Source organism: Canis lupus, chromosome 3 (genome assembly GCF_003254725.2).
Source record: "Canis lupus dingo isolate Sandy chromosome 3, ASM325472v2, whole genome shotgun sequence".
Taxonomy (NCBI): domain Eukaryota; kingdom Metazoa; phylum Chordata; class Mammalia; order Carnivora; family Canidae; genus Canis; species Canis lupus.
In genome coordinates, this window is record NC_064245.1 from 7,283,313 (window position 1) to 7,297,982 (window position 14,670).

The 14,670-nt window shown below is 36.1% G+C and overlaps 1 pseudogene; it reads left to right on the forward strand.

The window, feature by feature from the left end:
• The window catches only part of LOC112654016 (dematin-like), a 36,068-nt pseudogene extending 21,715 nt beyond the window's left edge, over window positions 1-14,353 (forward strand).
• Window positions 14,354-14,670: the final 317 nt, after the last annotated feature.

The following is a 14,670-nucleotide window of genomic DNA, read 5'->3' on the forward strand; positions in this document are numbered from 1 at the left end:
TCAATGAAAATATCTTAAAGCATAGTCAGCTATTCAAGCCACAGCATTCTCTGAAACAAGGCACTTTATTTCTCAGCTTCTAGACTTAGAGCATTGTATGTGTATTATTCACTTCTTAAATATTTTTGAAAAGGAAATGAAACCGAAACATTGTCCTTGGGTGGTCTCCGAGAGTATATAAATAGTGGAGGAATCAACTTTTTCATAGTCTTAGTTAAGGAGTTGGGGACCTATGAGTGGTTGCCTTTGGAGGGGGTTGAAGTAAGATAAAGAAAGGGAAAGGAAAGGAGGGGAGCTGAAAATGAAAGAATAAAACCAATTGGCTATTCCTCCAGTTACACACCCATATTTATTATTTAAGGAGCGTGTTTAACATCTATCTTATACATAGAATTCTCCACAAATGCTAGATTCAGTCCCTACTCTTTTCTTCAGTGGTTCCCGGTCTTTGAAGTACAAACAGAAATCCCTCAAGAACTTGTTAAAATTGTGGACTCCCAGACCCCACCTGTAGAGAAGTTACATTTTGAAAGGTATCTCAGGAGACTTCTTAAGATGGTGCATGACCTAATGCTTGCAAAATGCTGCTTTAGATCCTTGCAACAAGAATAATAATAAAATCTATGATAATTTTACTTAACAAATAAACATGGGTGGCTTTCTTATTCTGATATCAACAAAAATTATTTTTTAAATGAATATTATAATAAGTACATTATGGTTAATTCAAAGAGAAAATGGAAATTTAATAAATATTTGTTGAATGTACAAGTGAATGAAGAAACGTGCAAACAAGTTTACCTAACATGGGTTCTCTGGATGCTCAAATTTTGTAACCTGGAATACAAACCCTACTTAAAACTGATTAGTTTTCTTCACAATGTACAATTTCAAACCATATGCTGTGTTACCTTACACCAAAGTAAGCAAAAGAAATGCATCGGCAAACAGTACATACAAGTTGCCAAAGCTCCCTCCATTGAAAGATATTAGTCTAACGCATACACCCTTGTTCATTGGCGGTGAAAGCAACAAAAGGCTCAGTATCCATCACTGAAATAAGACAGAGTGAAAAATACATAATTCACCTAATTTTAAGGGTAGTTTTTCCCAAACTTCAATCACATATAAAATAGCTTCATAATTCTGGCCCTGTCCTTGTAAGACATGTCATATATCAAGGAAAAGAATACAGATATTTGTATAGACCCTGCCTATTTTATTTCATGCTAATTCCAGTTATCTCATGAAATCTCTGCTTTATTGTGTTAGCTGTTATTTTCCTACCTCACATTTAAATTAAAAAGAAAAAATCTCGGCTATCAAAGTTAAAAAGTGTTTGTTTCTCTACTACCTAAAATTAGCTCATATCCTAGGGGTAGTGGATTCCCTGCATTTGGAGAATCCAGGCTCAAAGAGTCTCGGCCCCAGAAGCACATAGCTCCTCAGATAATTTCATACCTGCCTATGAATGGACTGCTCCAAATGTTTCCACATATAGGAAATTCTCAAAATGTTCAAAATACTTTAAACTTAAAGAGCTAAGCGTTCATTAGCTCTTCCCAGTGATCTTGGACAAGGAGAATGAAGTAGTGACTTTAAATGACTTTGTTTCCACCCTCACACACACACACACACACACACACACACACACACACACACATTTCCAAAACGAAGCCCGGGTTGAAGAAAACCCCAGGCACTCCCCAGGATCACTCTCCATGTTATAGAGGGAAAAAACTTAAAACTACATGATTCCATTTGCCAAGGTAACTCCGACTGAAATGAGATGGACATTATTCCTCAATTACCAGCATAATCATCTTTATCCATATGTTTGCCTAAGGACAACTGGCCTTAGCATGATGAGTCACATTTTCTAATTTGGTTAAATCTACTTGTGTGTGATTTGTTTTATTGTGTTAAGTTTTATTTAAATTCTTTTTATTTTATGCCTGATTGGGGGGCTTAGAAGAAAACAGATAATTGCTAAAGTGTCATTAAGTATTAAAGAAAATTACATATGATGCTATTTTATATCAGAGAGAGAGAAATTCAGGGGTAAGAAAAAGAGGATTGCACTCAATATTCAGAACTGTTTGTGAAATTTACCTTAACACTGAAAATATAACTGCATCTTTAGACATGTGAGCATTTGAGCAAAGTTGAATATGGCAGCATTTTGTTTCAAATTAATTTGTATCTAATTTCAAAATAATAAATCAGGTTCATTGAGGAAATGAGTAATATATGGATATTATCAGCACCTTGCCCATATGGTGAATTGGGAAATAAATGCCTAATTGGATCCTGATCTGTTTGAAACTATTGCATTTTTTTTTTGTCTTCCCTTAGAATGGGAATTTAACCTCATAAGTGATCTACCCTTTCTACTTGTCTTTGCAGAGGTACCAACTGTTCTGCTTTGCCCACAATAGACCACGAAATAGAGATGTAAAACTTACATATTACTGGGGGCGCCTGGGTGGTTCAGTTGGGTTAAGTGACCGGTTCTTGATTTCAGCTCAGATGATGATCTCAGGATCCTGGGATAGAGCCTCGGAACAGGCTCCGAGCTCAGCAGGGATTCTGTGTGTCTCTTTCCCTCTGCTCCTCCTCTCATGCTCTCTCTTCTCTCTCTCTCTCTCTCTCTCAAATAAATAAATCTTTTTAAAAAACACTTTACATATTACTTAAATCTAATTAAGAATATAGGGATGCCTGGGAGGCTCAGTGGTTGAGCATCTGCCTCTAGCTCAAAGTGCGATACCAGGGTCCTGGGATCGAATTCCACATCGGGCTCCCCTCAGGGAGCCTGCTTCCCTCTGCCTGTGTATCTTCCTCTCTCTGTGTGTCTCTTATGAATAAATAAATAAAATCTTTTTAAAAACTCAATATAACTTTACCAATTGAATAAAGTATTTTGGTTTTCACTCGGGATGGAAATATACAAATAAAATTTGAGATGAACAGTATTTTAATTTTAGGTTTAGATATGATTTTGCATGAACTATCTCCACTTAGTGTATACTGAGAGATCCACATGCACTTCCAGAATAAGAGCTCAAGAAGCCCACAGTGTCCTTGGAGTAACAAAGGCAACCAAATTATTAAATCACAATGGGAGTCTAGAAATGCATACGGTAATGAAGAAAAGAACACAAAGTTGACACAGCAGATGAATAGAAAAACAACTGTACAAATTAAGAAGTACACTAATAAGATGTTTTAAAATTCACAATATCAAATAGGTTTCTCCTCTTATGACCACCATATAATGCTAATGGCAGGTGTGAATTAATACAAGCAACCATATACGAACCACTAATTATGTGACAGGTTGTACCAAGTATTTTACAGACAATATCTATTTCAATCTTGTAACCACACAGTATTATAATACTCCCATTTTACAGACAGTGAAGTTAAGATTTACAGAAATTAAGTAAATACCAGAGTCTCCCGGCTAGTTAATAATGGAATCTGAACTCAAACTAGATCTGATTCTAATACTTGGAAGGTCTTGGCCACTAAGCTCATATCATTTGTGAGCAAGTCCTCCAGAAATTGCAGGCAGAGTATAAAGCTGCCTATTCCCAACCTTACGTCCTTTGGAAATTGTGAGGTCTATCACTTAAATTCCTGTGAATGCTGCCTATAAACAAAAAACAACAGTAAATGTTTGCTTTAATGCTAAAGCTTTGGAACCTGGCCCCAAAAACTGGAGTAACATTTTCACACTTTCCACAAAAGACAGTGACATTTATCCTCTGGCTTTACGTACCATCATGATGCCTGTAGAGTTTGAGAATGTCAGCTAAATAATGTGTGAGAATTATGAAAACACATATTGTTAAAGAGAAAATAAAGTTTTAAAGACAAGGAATTTTGAAAAGAGGAAAAATAAAGGTGGAATATATGTGAAATCACAAATAAAGTTAGTAAAATGCCTTACCAACTGTCGCTTTACCAATCATGTTTTTGTTATTCTGTAGAATATATTATATACGAACACAATTTTTAAATGGCACACAGATATTTCCACATAGAAGAACAGTCACAATCCCTTTAAGCAAAAGCGTCTACTGGAATTATTACTTCTCCAGTTTTCTGAACCATTTAGAAGAGTCTAGGGGATGCTGCAAGTATAAGGCATCTATTTAAAACCCATATTCTTACTATGTGGAGAGAAGAGTAGCAACACGTGTGCTTCAGGATCTTGGCAATTTGTGAACATGCGAAGCAGTTACACAAGCACTTGGCTGAAACTTGCTAAAAATGCAAAGGAGAATGGAAGTGTGGATATATTAACTTTTGAGTCTGTAAGGGGTGGTTTCGAAAGTTTAAAATGAAATGCACATTGCATAATATAAAAATTCTAAGAGAATCTGCCCTAGCACATTACACCACTTCAGTAATAATTCCTGAACAGCTAACAGTGGTCTCAGAGAAGAGTTATCTATGTCTGTATGCGTGTGTGTTTGTTTAGTGTTTTGGTTTCAATGAGATAGATACGTTTAAGACAGATTTCTATCTCAATACTCTATTTTGGAAGTGGCTTTTTACTAGAATTTTTATTTACTACATTTAATTTTTAAAACTATATTAAGTGAAATTTTTCTGCATTCCCTTGGTCTAGTCAACTACAGTTTTGCCACACACTGTACTTCTCAGTGATGTCATACCTATGGTCACCAGTGCGTGACTGTGCAAAAAATAAATGGCAGGACGACACAGCATGCTTAGCAGATGTGGAACATGTATTTGGATCCAAGATATTTAGAAGGTAATAGATTATAGGATTCACAGTATCCGGGAGAAAATAATAAACCACTGACAGTCAGGACATTCTTTCCCTTCCATAGTTGGTTTCTCATCCAGGCTCAGTGTCTGGAGTCATCACTGACATCTCCCTACTTCAGGTCACATATTTAATAATCAAGTCCCGCGGTTCCACTGTCACAGATCTTTCAAATCAATTTCTTCCTTTCTACTCTCATTGCCACCACCATATTTCAGACTTGCATTACCACAATCTGCTCTGTCACAATCCAGGCTTCACGCTAATCAATTCTGAAAATGCCACCGGGTTAATCTTCATAAAACGCAATTCTGGACATGTCACTCACCTGCTCAGATATTTTCAATGGCTCCCCAATGCCTAGAGAATAAAGTCTATATTCCTGAGCTTAGAATTCAAAGTGTTCCCTGTATTATAATTATGGGTGGATGTTTGGTTTCTTCTTAGGCTGTAGAACCATTTTTTTTTTTACTTGTGTGCATATAAAGTAACAGGCACAGAAATGTACACATAGAAGCACATATTCATTCTTAAAGAGCCTACCACGGCTCACATATCTATCTTTCTCAACTCTATCTAATTATCATTGGATTAAGCTCTCTTATCTTTTAATTTCCTCTGGACTATCATATTCATTATTTCAGAAATTTTTTACCATGAGCTTTTCTGAATTAAGTATCAGAGACCGTTTCTCCAAAGTAATCATCACTGTTTATTCTATATTGTTGATATGAGACAAAGAAGAAAAGATATTCGATTACTTACCTGTGGAGCATAAAGCCCTTGGAGTCAGAGACTGACACTGATCTTTAGTCTTCCTCATCTTTCCATCCTTACTCCCCTTCTCCAATTTCTCAGTAATCTTGTATAAATCTGACAAATTGTTTGCTAATTTCTGAATGCCCTGGCACAGAGAAATTAGGTAAAAGAAAAAAAGGGTCAAGTGAGATTTTTAAAGGCCGTATTTGTCTGAACTAATTATTTTATTTTGCTGTGAGTTAGACTATGCTGCTGCATTAACAGTCCACTTATTCAGGAGTAGTTTATCAACGCTGCCTCTCTCCGCACAGAGAATGATTACAGGTGAATCTCCACACGGGTAATTTAGACGGGAGCTCACTTATCAGACCACTTCTGTTCAAATCAGAACTAAAAATACTTTGGGGGCCCCATAAATGTTAAATAGCACAAAGAATAATAATAACTAACCTCTTCTTAGTACATGTGTTCTTGAGTACACATACTTAAATTTTTCCCAATTATAATTCAAGAACATTTCAGTTCCCTTTATTCAGGACCATTATTCAGGCTCTTCTGGAAATGTTTTATTCAGGTTGCACATCTTTCCTCCGCAGTCTCTGATTTAGAATTCAGCTCTCTGATAATGAGTGGAAATTGGGGTCTGAAAGAGAAAAACATCATTTTCTTAAATAATGCTACAGGCATACATTGTCTTAATCTGGGAAAAAAAATGAAATCCTAAAATATTTTTTTTCTAAACTGTTAAAATGCTTGAGCTTTGAAAACAGAGGGGGAAAAACAAATTACAATACAATTCAACTCTGTTTTTAAATATTTGTGATCACATCTGTGACATTACAGCATAATCATAGGAGTAACGTGAAAAAAAAGTCCTGAAAGCAGTTTAGTGGTGTTCTCCAGGCAAATGTGCAACCTGACTGGACATGCATTGTGGGTATAAGTAAAAAATATTAAAAAATCTCTTTTTTGTGTGTGATGATGATACTTGCTTTTATTGTTGTTGCTGCTGATAATAAATAAAAAGGCCTGATCTCAATAGGACATCCGTGCTCAACCTTTTCCCTGGGCTGTAGTTTCTTCTCCTGTTCACACCTGAGGACAGTTGGGCCAGCCTCTTAAGCACTGTAAGGAGATCTGAGCAAAAAACCTTTCAAAATAAATCAGCCCTGTTTATCCCCAGCTCTGAGAGCTGGAGCAACTCATCCCAACACTTGCCTGTGTTTCACTGTGGAACAGGTTGTCTTGTTTCAGCTCTTTCATAAAACCAACCCTAACACATATCTACTTGGCCATTCTTGGCAAAAACAGAAATAAAAAATAGCCAGTCCTGGAGCATTGGAGTACTGTAAGTTCAGAGTGCTTTGAGGGTCCAGCTGAGGCAACGGGGACCTCACAGCTGAATGACTGCTTGCTAAAGGCATAGTGGAAGGACACCAGGGGCATAGGAACAAAGTCAAACAAGCATCTGAGTGAGGAAATGTGCCTACCCCACAATGACTTGCCCAGGAAATCAGGAGGCATTTAGGACCACCTTCTTTTTAAAGATTTTATTTATTTATTCATGAGAGACAGAGAGAGAGGCAGAGACACAGGCAGAGGGAGAAGCAGGCTCCATGCAAAAAAGCCCGATGTGGGACTCGATCCCAGGACCCCGGGGTCATGTCCTGAGCCCAAGGCGTCTAGACACTCAACCACTGAGCCACCCAGGCGTCCCTAGAACCACCTTTTTTTTTTTTTTTTTAAATGACCATCCTGACAAGAGCTGTTAAGTATTAAACAGGTGTATGCTATCCGTGCTTGCATTCGGATCTCCCAACTTAGTGGTGTCAGTAGAACTAATGACTGAGATAGATAAAGTGGCATACTTCCTGCATGGATTAAGATTCTGTATGAAAGCCAAAATAAAGTGCTGCACACCTGCCACATTTGAGAAAACATAGTCATAATTCCTAAGATGCTTATCTAAACTTTCTGGTCTTAAATTCTCAAATGGATCAGCTCAGAAAGATTTCAGATATTTGGAAGTTAGAGAAAATCACAAAAACTTCTGCAGGCATATATCAGTTCCAAATCTCTTACTCAGGAGAGCATCAAAATTACATTTGCTCTGACTCCTGCATGTGTGATCTGATAAGATCACTGACATATATTAATTGCTGCAAAATGAAACAAAACAATGACCCAGAATGAATAAAGCACTGATTTAAAAATATCCCTCATTCTAATGCTCTATTGTTGAATTAGTTAAATTTAAGAATATAAACATAAACTCTTCTTTGACAGGTAAAATAAAAACTTGCCAATGTTTTGAAATTTCCCCTTAGAATTTTAAGCTACCTTATAAACATTATGTTTTCTTCCTTTTTTTTTTCTTTTTCTTCCATAGGAGTAAGACTGTATTTGGACTTTTTTTGACATCTCAGCTCAGTAATTCAAAAAAAAAAATCATCTGCTCTATTCAAGATGTTTTGTTATACATTATACAGTGTAAAATGATAAATAAGACTTTAGTCTCTATCATCAAAAGATATATTCTATGAAATTTTGTAGGAAAATTACATGTTTAGAAAACACAAATATAGTATAGAAAGTTAAATGCTGTAAGAGGGATACAAAATAATTAGAGGAATGAAAAATTTTAAAATTATATTTTCAAAAATCGAAGATTTTATTATTAAGATAATATTGGACAAATATAAGCATTTCAACAGAAATAAAAGGTAAGGCCTTTTCAGAAAAAGAAAATACTTGAAGTAATATTAAAATAGACATAATAGAATGAAGTTCTCTTTGTAGATAGGTTAGGGGCTCAGATTGCCTAAAACAAAGGGTACATGAAGAGAAAGTAGTTGATTAAAATGCAAAGGACAAAGAATAAAAAAAAATTTTTTTTAAAAAAGCAAAGGACAATGGGAGTAAGATCACAGAAGCCTTTAGCCATATTAATCAGTATGAAATGTGTTCCATAAGCTGTGGAGAATTATTAAGGTGAATTTTTTACTAATTCATTTTATTATTTTATTTGGCAAGCAACACATAACATTATGACATTAGAAAGAACATTACATGATATCTCACCACAGTTAACCTTTCAGGGTATACCATTTTAAAACATTTACAAACATGAGACTATACTAAGGATCATGTTAAGTTACTTGCTTTTTAAATTATATGTGTATATATATTTAATATATAAAGAAAGTTCCTGCATAACACACTTTTCATATCTTTCTTTTAAATAACTCCATAAAAGTTTATTTCTTGAGTGTATCCTCATTTATATCACCATTTCTATATTTTCACACATTAAATTGCTTTTTTAAAAAAATTATTCATTTATTTACTTGTTTATTTATTTATTTATTTAGAGAGCAAGCACATGAACCAGGGGAGGGTCAGAGGAAGAGGGAGAGAGAACTTCAAACAGACTCCCCTCTGAGCACAAAGCCTGACATGGGGCTCAATCTAATGACTTTGAGATCATTACCTGAGCCAAAATTAAGAGTCAGATGCCTAAAACTGACTGAGCCACCCAGCCACCCCACATTAAATTGCTTTTTATCATTATTAAAAATAAGTACAACAAAAATATTTATTAATACCTACCATATGTCAGACACTGTTGTAGATAATTTTCATAAAACAGAATAAAATAGACTAATTCCAAGCTCCCACGAGACTTAACTTTTTGGATATACACTAATATCTCTGTACGTGCATTTTATCATTGATTTACTTATATCTTTAAATGAATGCTGGGTGCCAATAGAATTGAATGTTTTTAAGGGTATCGATGCATACCCCCACAAGCTGTATATAAGAGTACATTTCTGCCCATACCTCTGACAACATACAGTATTACCAAACATTTGTCCTTTGTCAAAAGGGATGTAAATTACACATTTTCATAATGTATTTTTTCTTTAAAAGACTATCTAAAAAAAAATAAAATAAAATAAAAAAGACTGTATCTAGAGAGTGAGAAAGAGAGAGACAGCATGCAAGCAAGTGGGAGAGGGACAGTGGGGGAAGGAGAGAGAATCTGAAGCAAACTCCACACGCTCAGCATGGAGCCCAATGCAGGGCTTGATCTCACCATCATGAGATCATGACCTAAGCCGAAACCAAGAGTCTGTCGCTTAACCGACCAAACCATGCAGGCACCCCTATAATGCATCTTTTTACTTTGCTACTGATTTTCAACATTTTCATTTTTGCTGTTGTTGGTTATTCTTTTGCATGTAGGAAGTGCCTGTTTATCTCTAGCATATTTTCATTTTTATTTTTTATTTATTTGTGATATTTCATCATAAATTAAGAAAATTCTGTTAGTTATTTATTTTTCAACTATTTCCTCAATCTGTCATATATACCATAGATATATTACATATATCTGTAATATATATGTATGTATGACACTTATATATGAGAGAAAAACATCTATTTTTTAATTTTTGTAGTAAATTTTAATAGAGAGGTTTATGATGATTTTGGCTTCTGGTATTGTTTTTAAAGGACTTACTAATGTCAGTAGTTATACAATTTACCTATATTACCACTACAAAACATCTTTTACATTTAAGATGTAAATCTTGTTGATTGCATCAACAACTATATGTTATGTGATATAGGAGTCAAATTTCCTTTTCTAAGAGGTGAGCCTCCTATCTCCATACTATTAATTGACCAATTGATTATTTTCCTCAATGATTAGTTCTCAAATAGTAAATTTGTCTCTATAAAAGCATGATTTCTCTGAGATATAGGGTGCAAAAATTTAAAAATAGCTCAGTAAAACCATTTTCCCCTTATACTTTCCCAATGCTTCCATAACTCCTGTCCAGGATTAAGACAGTAGCTGCCAATTCTTTACTGATATAAGAGAATTCTGAGGCTTCCAAGACTCCCTTCTAATTTATCCCTAAAAGCTGATGATTCCAAAAGCCACTATTTGCTTTTTCTAAATTTCTAAATACCTAACTTTCTAATATCCATGTATTATTTCATTTTTTAGTATGAATACACAACTCAACTCTAACGAGAAAAAGAGACAGTAGTTTCTTATAGATAGATTTCTATCTGTAGTTTAAAATTTATGCTACTTGGGTAAACCCTAGAACCCAATGAGTACCTCCATATACCTCTTAAACAGGGGGCCAGTTCAGCTAAGTCCTGATCTTGAAGAAGCCATTAACAATAGTACCCTCAGATCTCATTGATGGAAAGTAAAAGAATCCCCAAGTGAGAAATGGAACTATTACAACTAGACTGGGAAAATGGAGGCACAGGTAATTGCTTAGCCATTTTCCTCTCTCTCTCTCTCTCTCTCTCTCTCTTTGTAACATCCAAATGATAAGGTCTTTCTTTTTCCCTCCCCAAGTTTTAGGTGTAAAGATTTTTAAGTCGTATTTAAACTGTAGCTAATTTAGGAAGACTTGAAACTTCTGTGCCTAAATTACTGGATCTAGTTCTGAACCTGTATCTCTGTAGAGGAAGATATGAGTTACCTGGGAACACATCAAACTAAATACACCCCGCCTATACACACACGCACACACACACTCTATATAATGGAGATCTCCCTATGCCTCCCATTTGCCATTAAAATCACTACAACATAAGCTCTAGCTTCTAATGGAAGTGGATCGAATTTCTGGGATGTGTTGAGAATCATTTCTTTATTAACCATAAGAGATTGAGAAACACCTTTACATTAACTAGAAGTTTATCATGTAATCATTCAATAAACATTTTTTGAGCAACTACTACCTCTTTAATGCTCAGCCTATATGAATACAACCGGGTGAAGAAGAGGCACAGGATTAAATAAACCAGCAAGTTCAGCATGGAGAGACCAAGGAGAGGTGTAAAACAGAACAACACTATGGAACTATGCAGAAAGAATATCAATTCCATCTCAGCCAGTTAGGGAAAGATGTCCAGTGGAATTAGTATCTATGCTGAAATCTAAATGATGAAATAAATTCGGCAAAAAGCAGAAGAAGAAAGTCTCTGGTAGAGGCAAAAGCTTATATTAATGTCCAGAAATGAAAGATTATATCATGTCTGGAGAAATTTAAAAAAAAATCCGGAATGACCAGAGCATAGAATTTAAGTCAAAGAAAGGAGAGAGGTAAAGAGATAAAAAATGAGGTTAAAAAAGCAAATAGGGTGATTATGAGGCACCCACTAAGCCGGTAAATGTGTTTGAATTCTACCAAAAGAGCACAGAAGAGCAAAATGGTTATTTTAAGCAAAGAGCAACCTAAAATTTTCCTTTGAAAAGAAAACTCTGATTGCAATGTGCAAAACAAGAGAGGAGGGCAAGTCTACAGTCATGGAAATGAGTTAATAGGCAAAAATGTTCCGTATTCATTTCTGAGTAAGAGTTCAAATAAGTATTAAGCAACTAGAACTCTCTGGCTAACCATTGATTACCCTGTGAATTATCTAGTTAAAACACAGTGTCTTAATTGTTATACTTAATAATTGCACTGTTTATAATTTAAGTTGTTTATTATCTAAGGTTTAACACTCAGAGAACTGATTAAATTGGGTAACTCCTCTCTTGGATGGAAGCAATAACCTTCAATGGAATGCTAACTACCTCTGAGAATTATGTTTAACTCCGACTTTCTTTGCCATAGGCAGAAGTAATTGATTTTAGGCTGGGTGAACTGGTTCTTAATACATATGCCCACAGGGAGAATGTCATTTTAATAAGATGCTTCTACAAGCCACATCCTACTTAAAATAGAAGGTTTTCCCTTTGCTTTTATAAGCAAAAACTGAAGGAGTCCTGTTTGCCCTTAAGTTCATAGTAAACAACTGTGAAGTAATGTAACACTGAGTCGGCAGTCTACAAAGTACCTCTTTGCCAATTCAGCTATCTATGTTTTGTTTTGTTTGTAGCTGAAGCTTTCCCAGGAAAATACATCTATGTTTAACATTCTTGAAAACCGCTAATTAGTACACCTAAATCTGCTTGTATTGGCTCTGCAGCAGTTGTTCTCCTGATTTCCTAATCTATTGTTTTGCTCTGCAACCACCATGGCGCAACTAAAATAAAAGTATTCAAATAATTAGAAATTGTGGAGGGGAGATAATAAAATAAACCACTGCACCTCAAGAGATCAAGACAAAAAAATGGAGAGCCTTCAAGAATAAAAAATCATCAGTTCATTGAAACAGTCAAATTTTGATGTTGATTCAGATTTGACCCAATCCTGAGTAGTTCAAAACTACTGAGTTGTAGAGAAAATCGTTCACATGTTTCTTTCAATTCATTATTTATATATCATCTGTTAAAATGTTTAATTTTGGTAAATGTTTTCTAGCTCACATAATACATTAGCATCATGTATGTTATATATAATATTAACTTTATTTATGAATACATCCATGTCATATATGTAGGCCTAAATTATCTATATAACAAAGTTAATTATCATGCAATCAAATTTGTTGCCCATTGTTCTTACATCTAATTTACCAAAATGCCATATGTAGCCTACTTTTAGGCATTTACATAAAATTAAACATTTATATTAAAAAAACAGTTACTTTAAACTTTTCAAGTTATGGTTGGTATTATAGTCCTTCAACAATAACTTTCACAAACTTCATCACAAACCACTGGTGTAACCTGGCTTATTTTATATAATACACAGATGAACTTTTACAACTATTTTATTAGTTGTGTATTTATTCTAATGTCAGTTAGAAAAATTGCACACAAATGCCACGGACATCAAGGCGTTGGGCTACAAGGACTTGGCTGCCACCCCCAAGGACAAACTATCCTTAACATGAGATAGCCTGACCTCATCATGATCTACAAGCGTCGCTATCCCTAATTCCCTCCTGGAACATAGGGAATTACTACTCAGAAGTACTACTCAGTACTCAGAAGCCAAGATCTCGCTGTCACCCAAATCTGCATCTTCCCACCATCCCCAGAGGTGTGGGCAGAGAGCTGGACCTCTGGAACCATCTCCCATGCTTCACCTCAAGAATCACTGGGACCTCTCAGAACACCCTGGCCCATTTCCACCATCATCCTACTCAGATTCTAACATGTACAAATAGCCATGCATCCACAAGCAGAGAGAATCCATGGAAGGCAGCTCTCAGAGCAAGCCTTTCATTGAGGATCTTATCATCAAGTCATCCAAGTTCCCCATAACCCAGTCACTCACTTCGACCCACCCACCAAGATTGAAACTGATTATTGGTCATGCCCTCTGTCACTGGTCATTGCAGAAACAGAAAGACAGAAGCAGAAGGAGCACAGAAAAAGGCAGAAGAAGAGGATAAATCCAGAAAAGAGATGAAAACTCCCAGGAAGAGTCAGAGAAAGGAACTCGGTAAGGTGACTTTCTAACGTAGGAAAGATAATCTTCAAGAAAGAGATGAAAGAGTCATCGCCTACATGAGGAAAACTCAGTCCCTACCGGATCAGACACCCTTTGAAACCTCCCTGCACTCTAGGTCACCTAAGTGTTCTCTCCCTAACTAAGGCAAGACCACGCTGAGCTAGCTACAGTCCACAGACTTCAGCCCGTGGGGAGTGAGATTGGAAGGCCAGGACTGTAGATCTGTCATTATGAAATGCTGGTAGCAACCAATTAAAGGTAAACCGAGTTTCCTCCAGATGTGGATGAGATGAGGTTTGAGATGTGTCTCTCAAGTGAGGATTTATCAGGGGTATTTTCCATATCTCCTGAATAATTTGACAAACTGGCTCTGTTAAAGCAGAACAAACTCAAGATAAAGTATTATCTTCTCTGATTGTCCCCACCATCACTCTCCATGACTGGAGCTCACTGCTTCAGGGCTCTGGAGCTGGGATCACTGATCCCAAGGCTTCCTTTTCCTATAGTGAGCAGGGAGTGATCATCTCTTGGGGAGCAGGGAGGTGGGACAGAGCTGGATTTGGCTCCATTCCTCAAGTGGAGAGGCAGCCAAGAACTTTGCAGCCCCGGGGTTGTGAGACATGGACTTTCTCCCCCATAATGAGGGGGTAGGGGTGCTCTTTCTCATCCCTGGCACTCAATGCACAAGGCAAACCCAGTCTGGGCATAAAGTTATGGTTTTGCCCACACCCA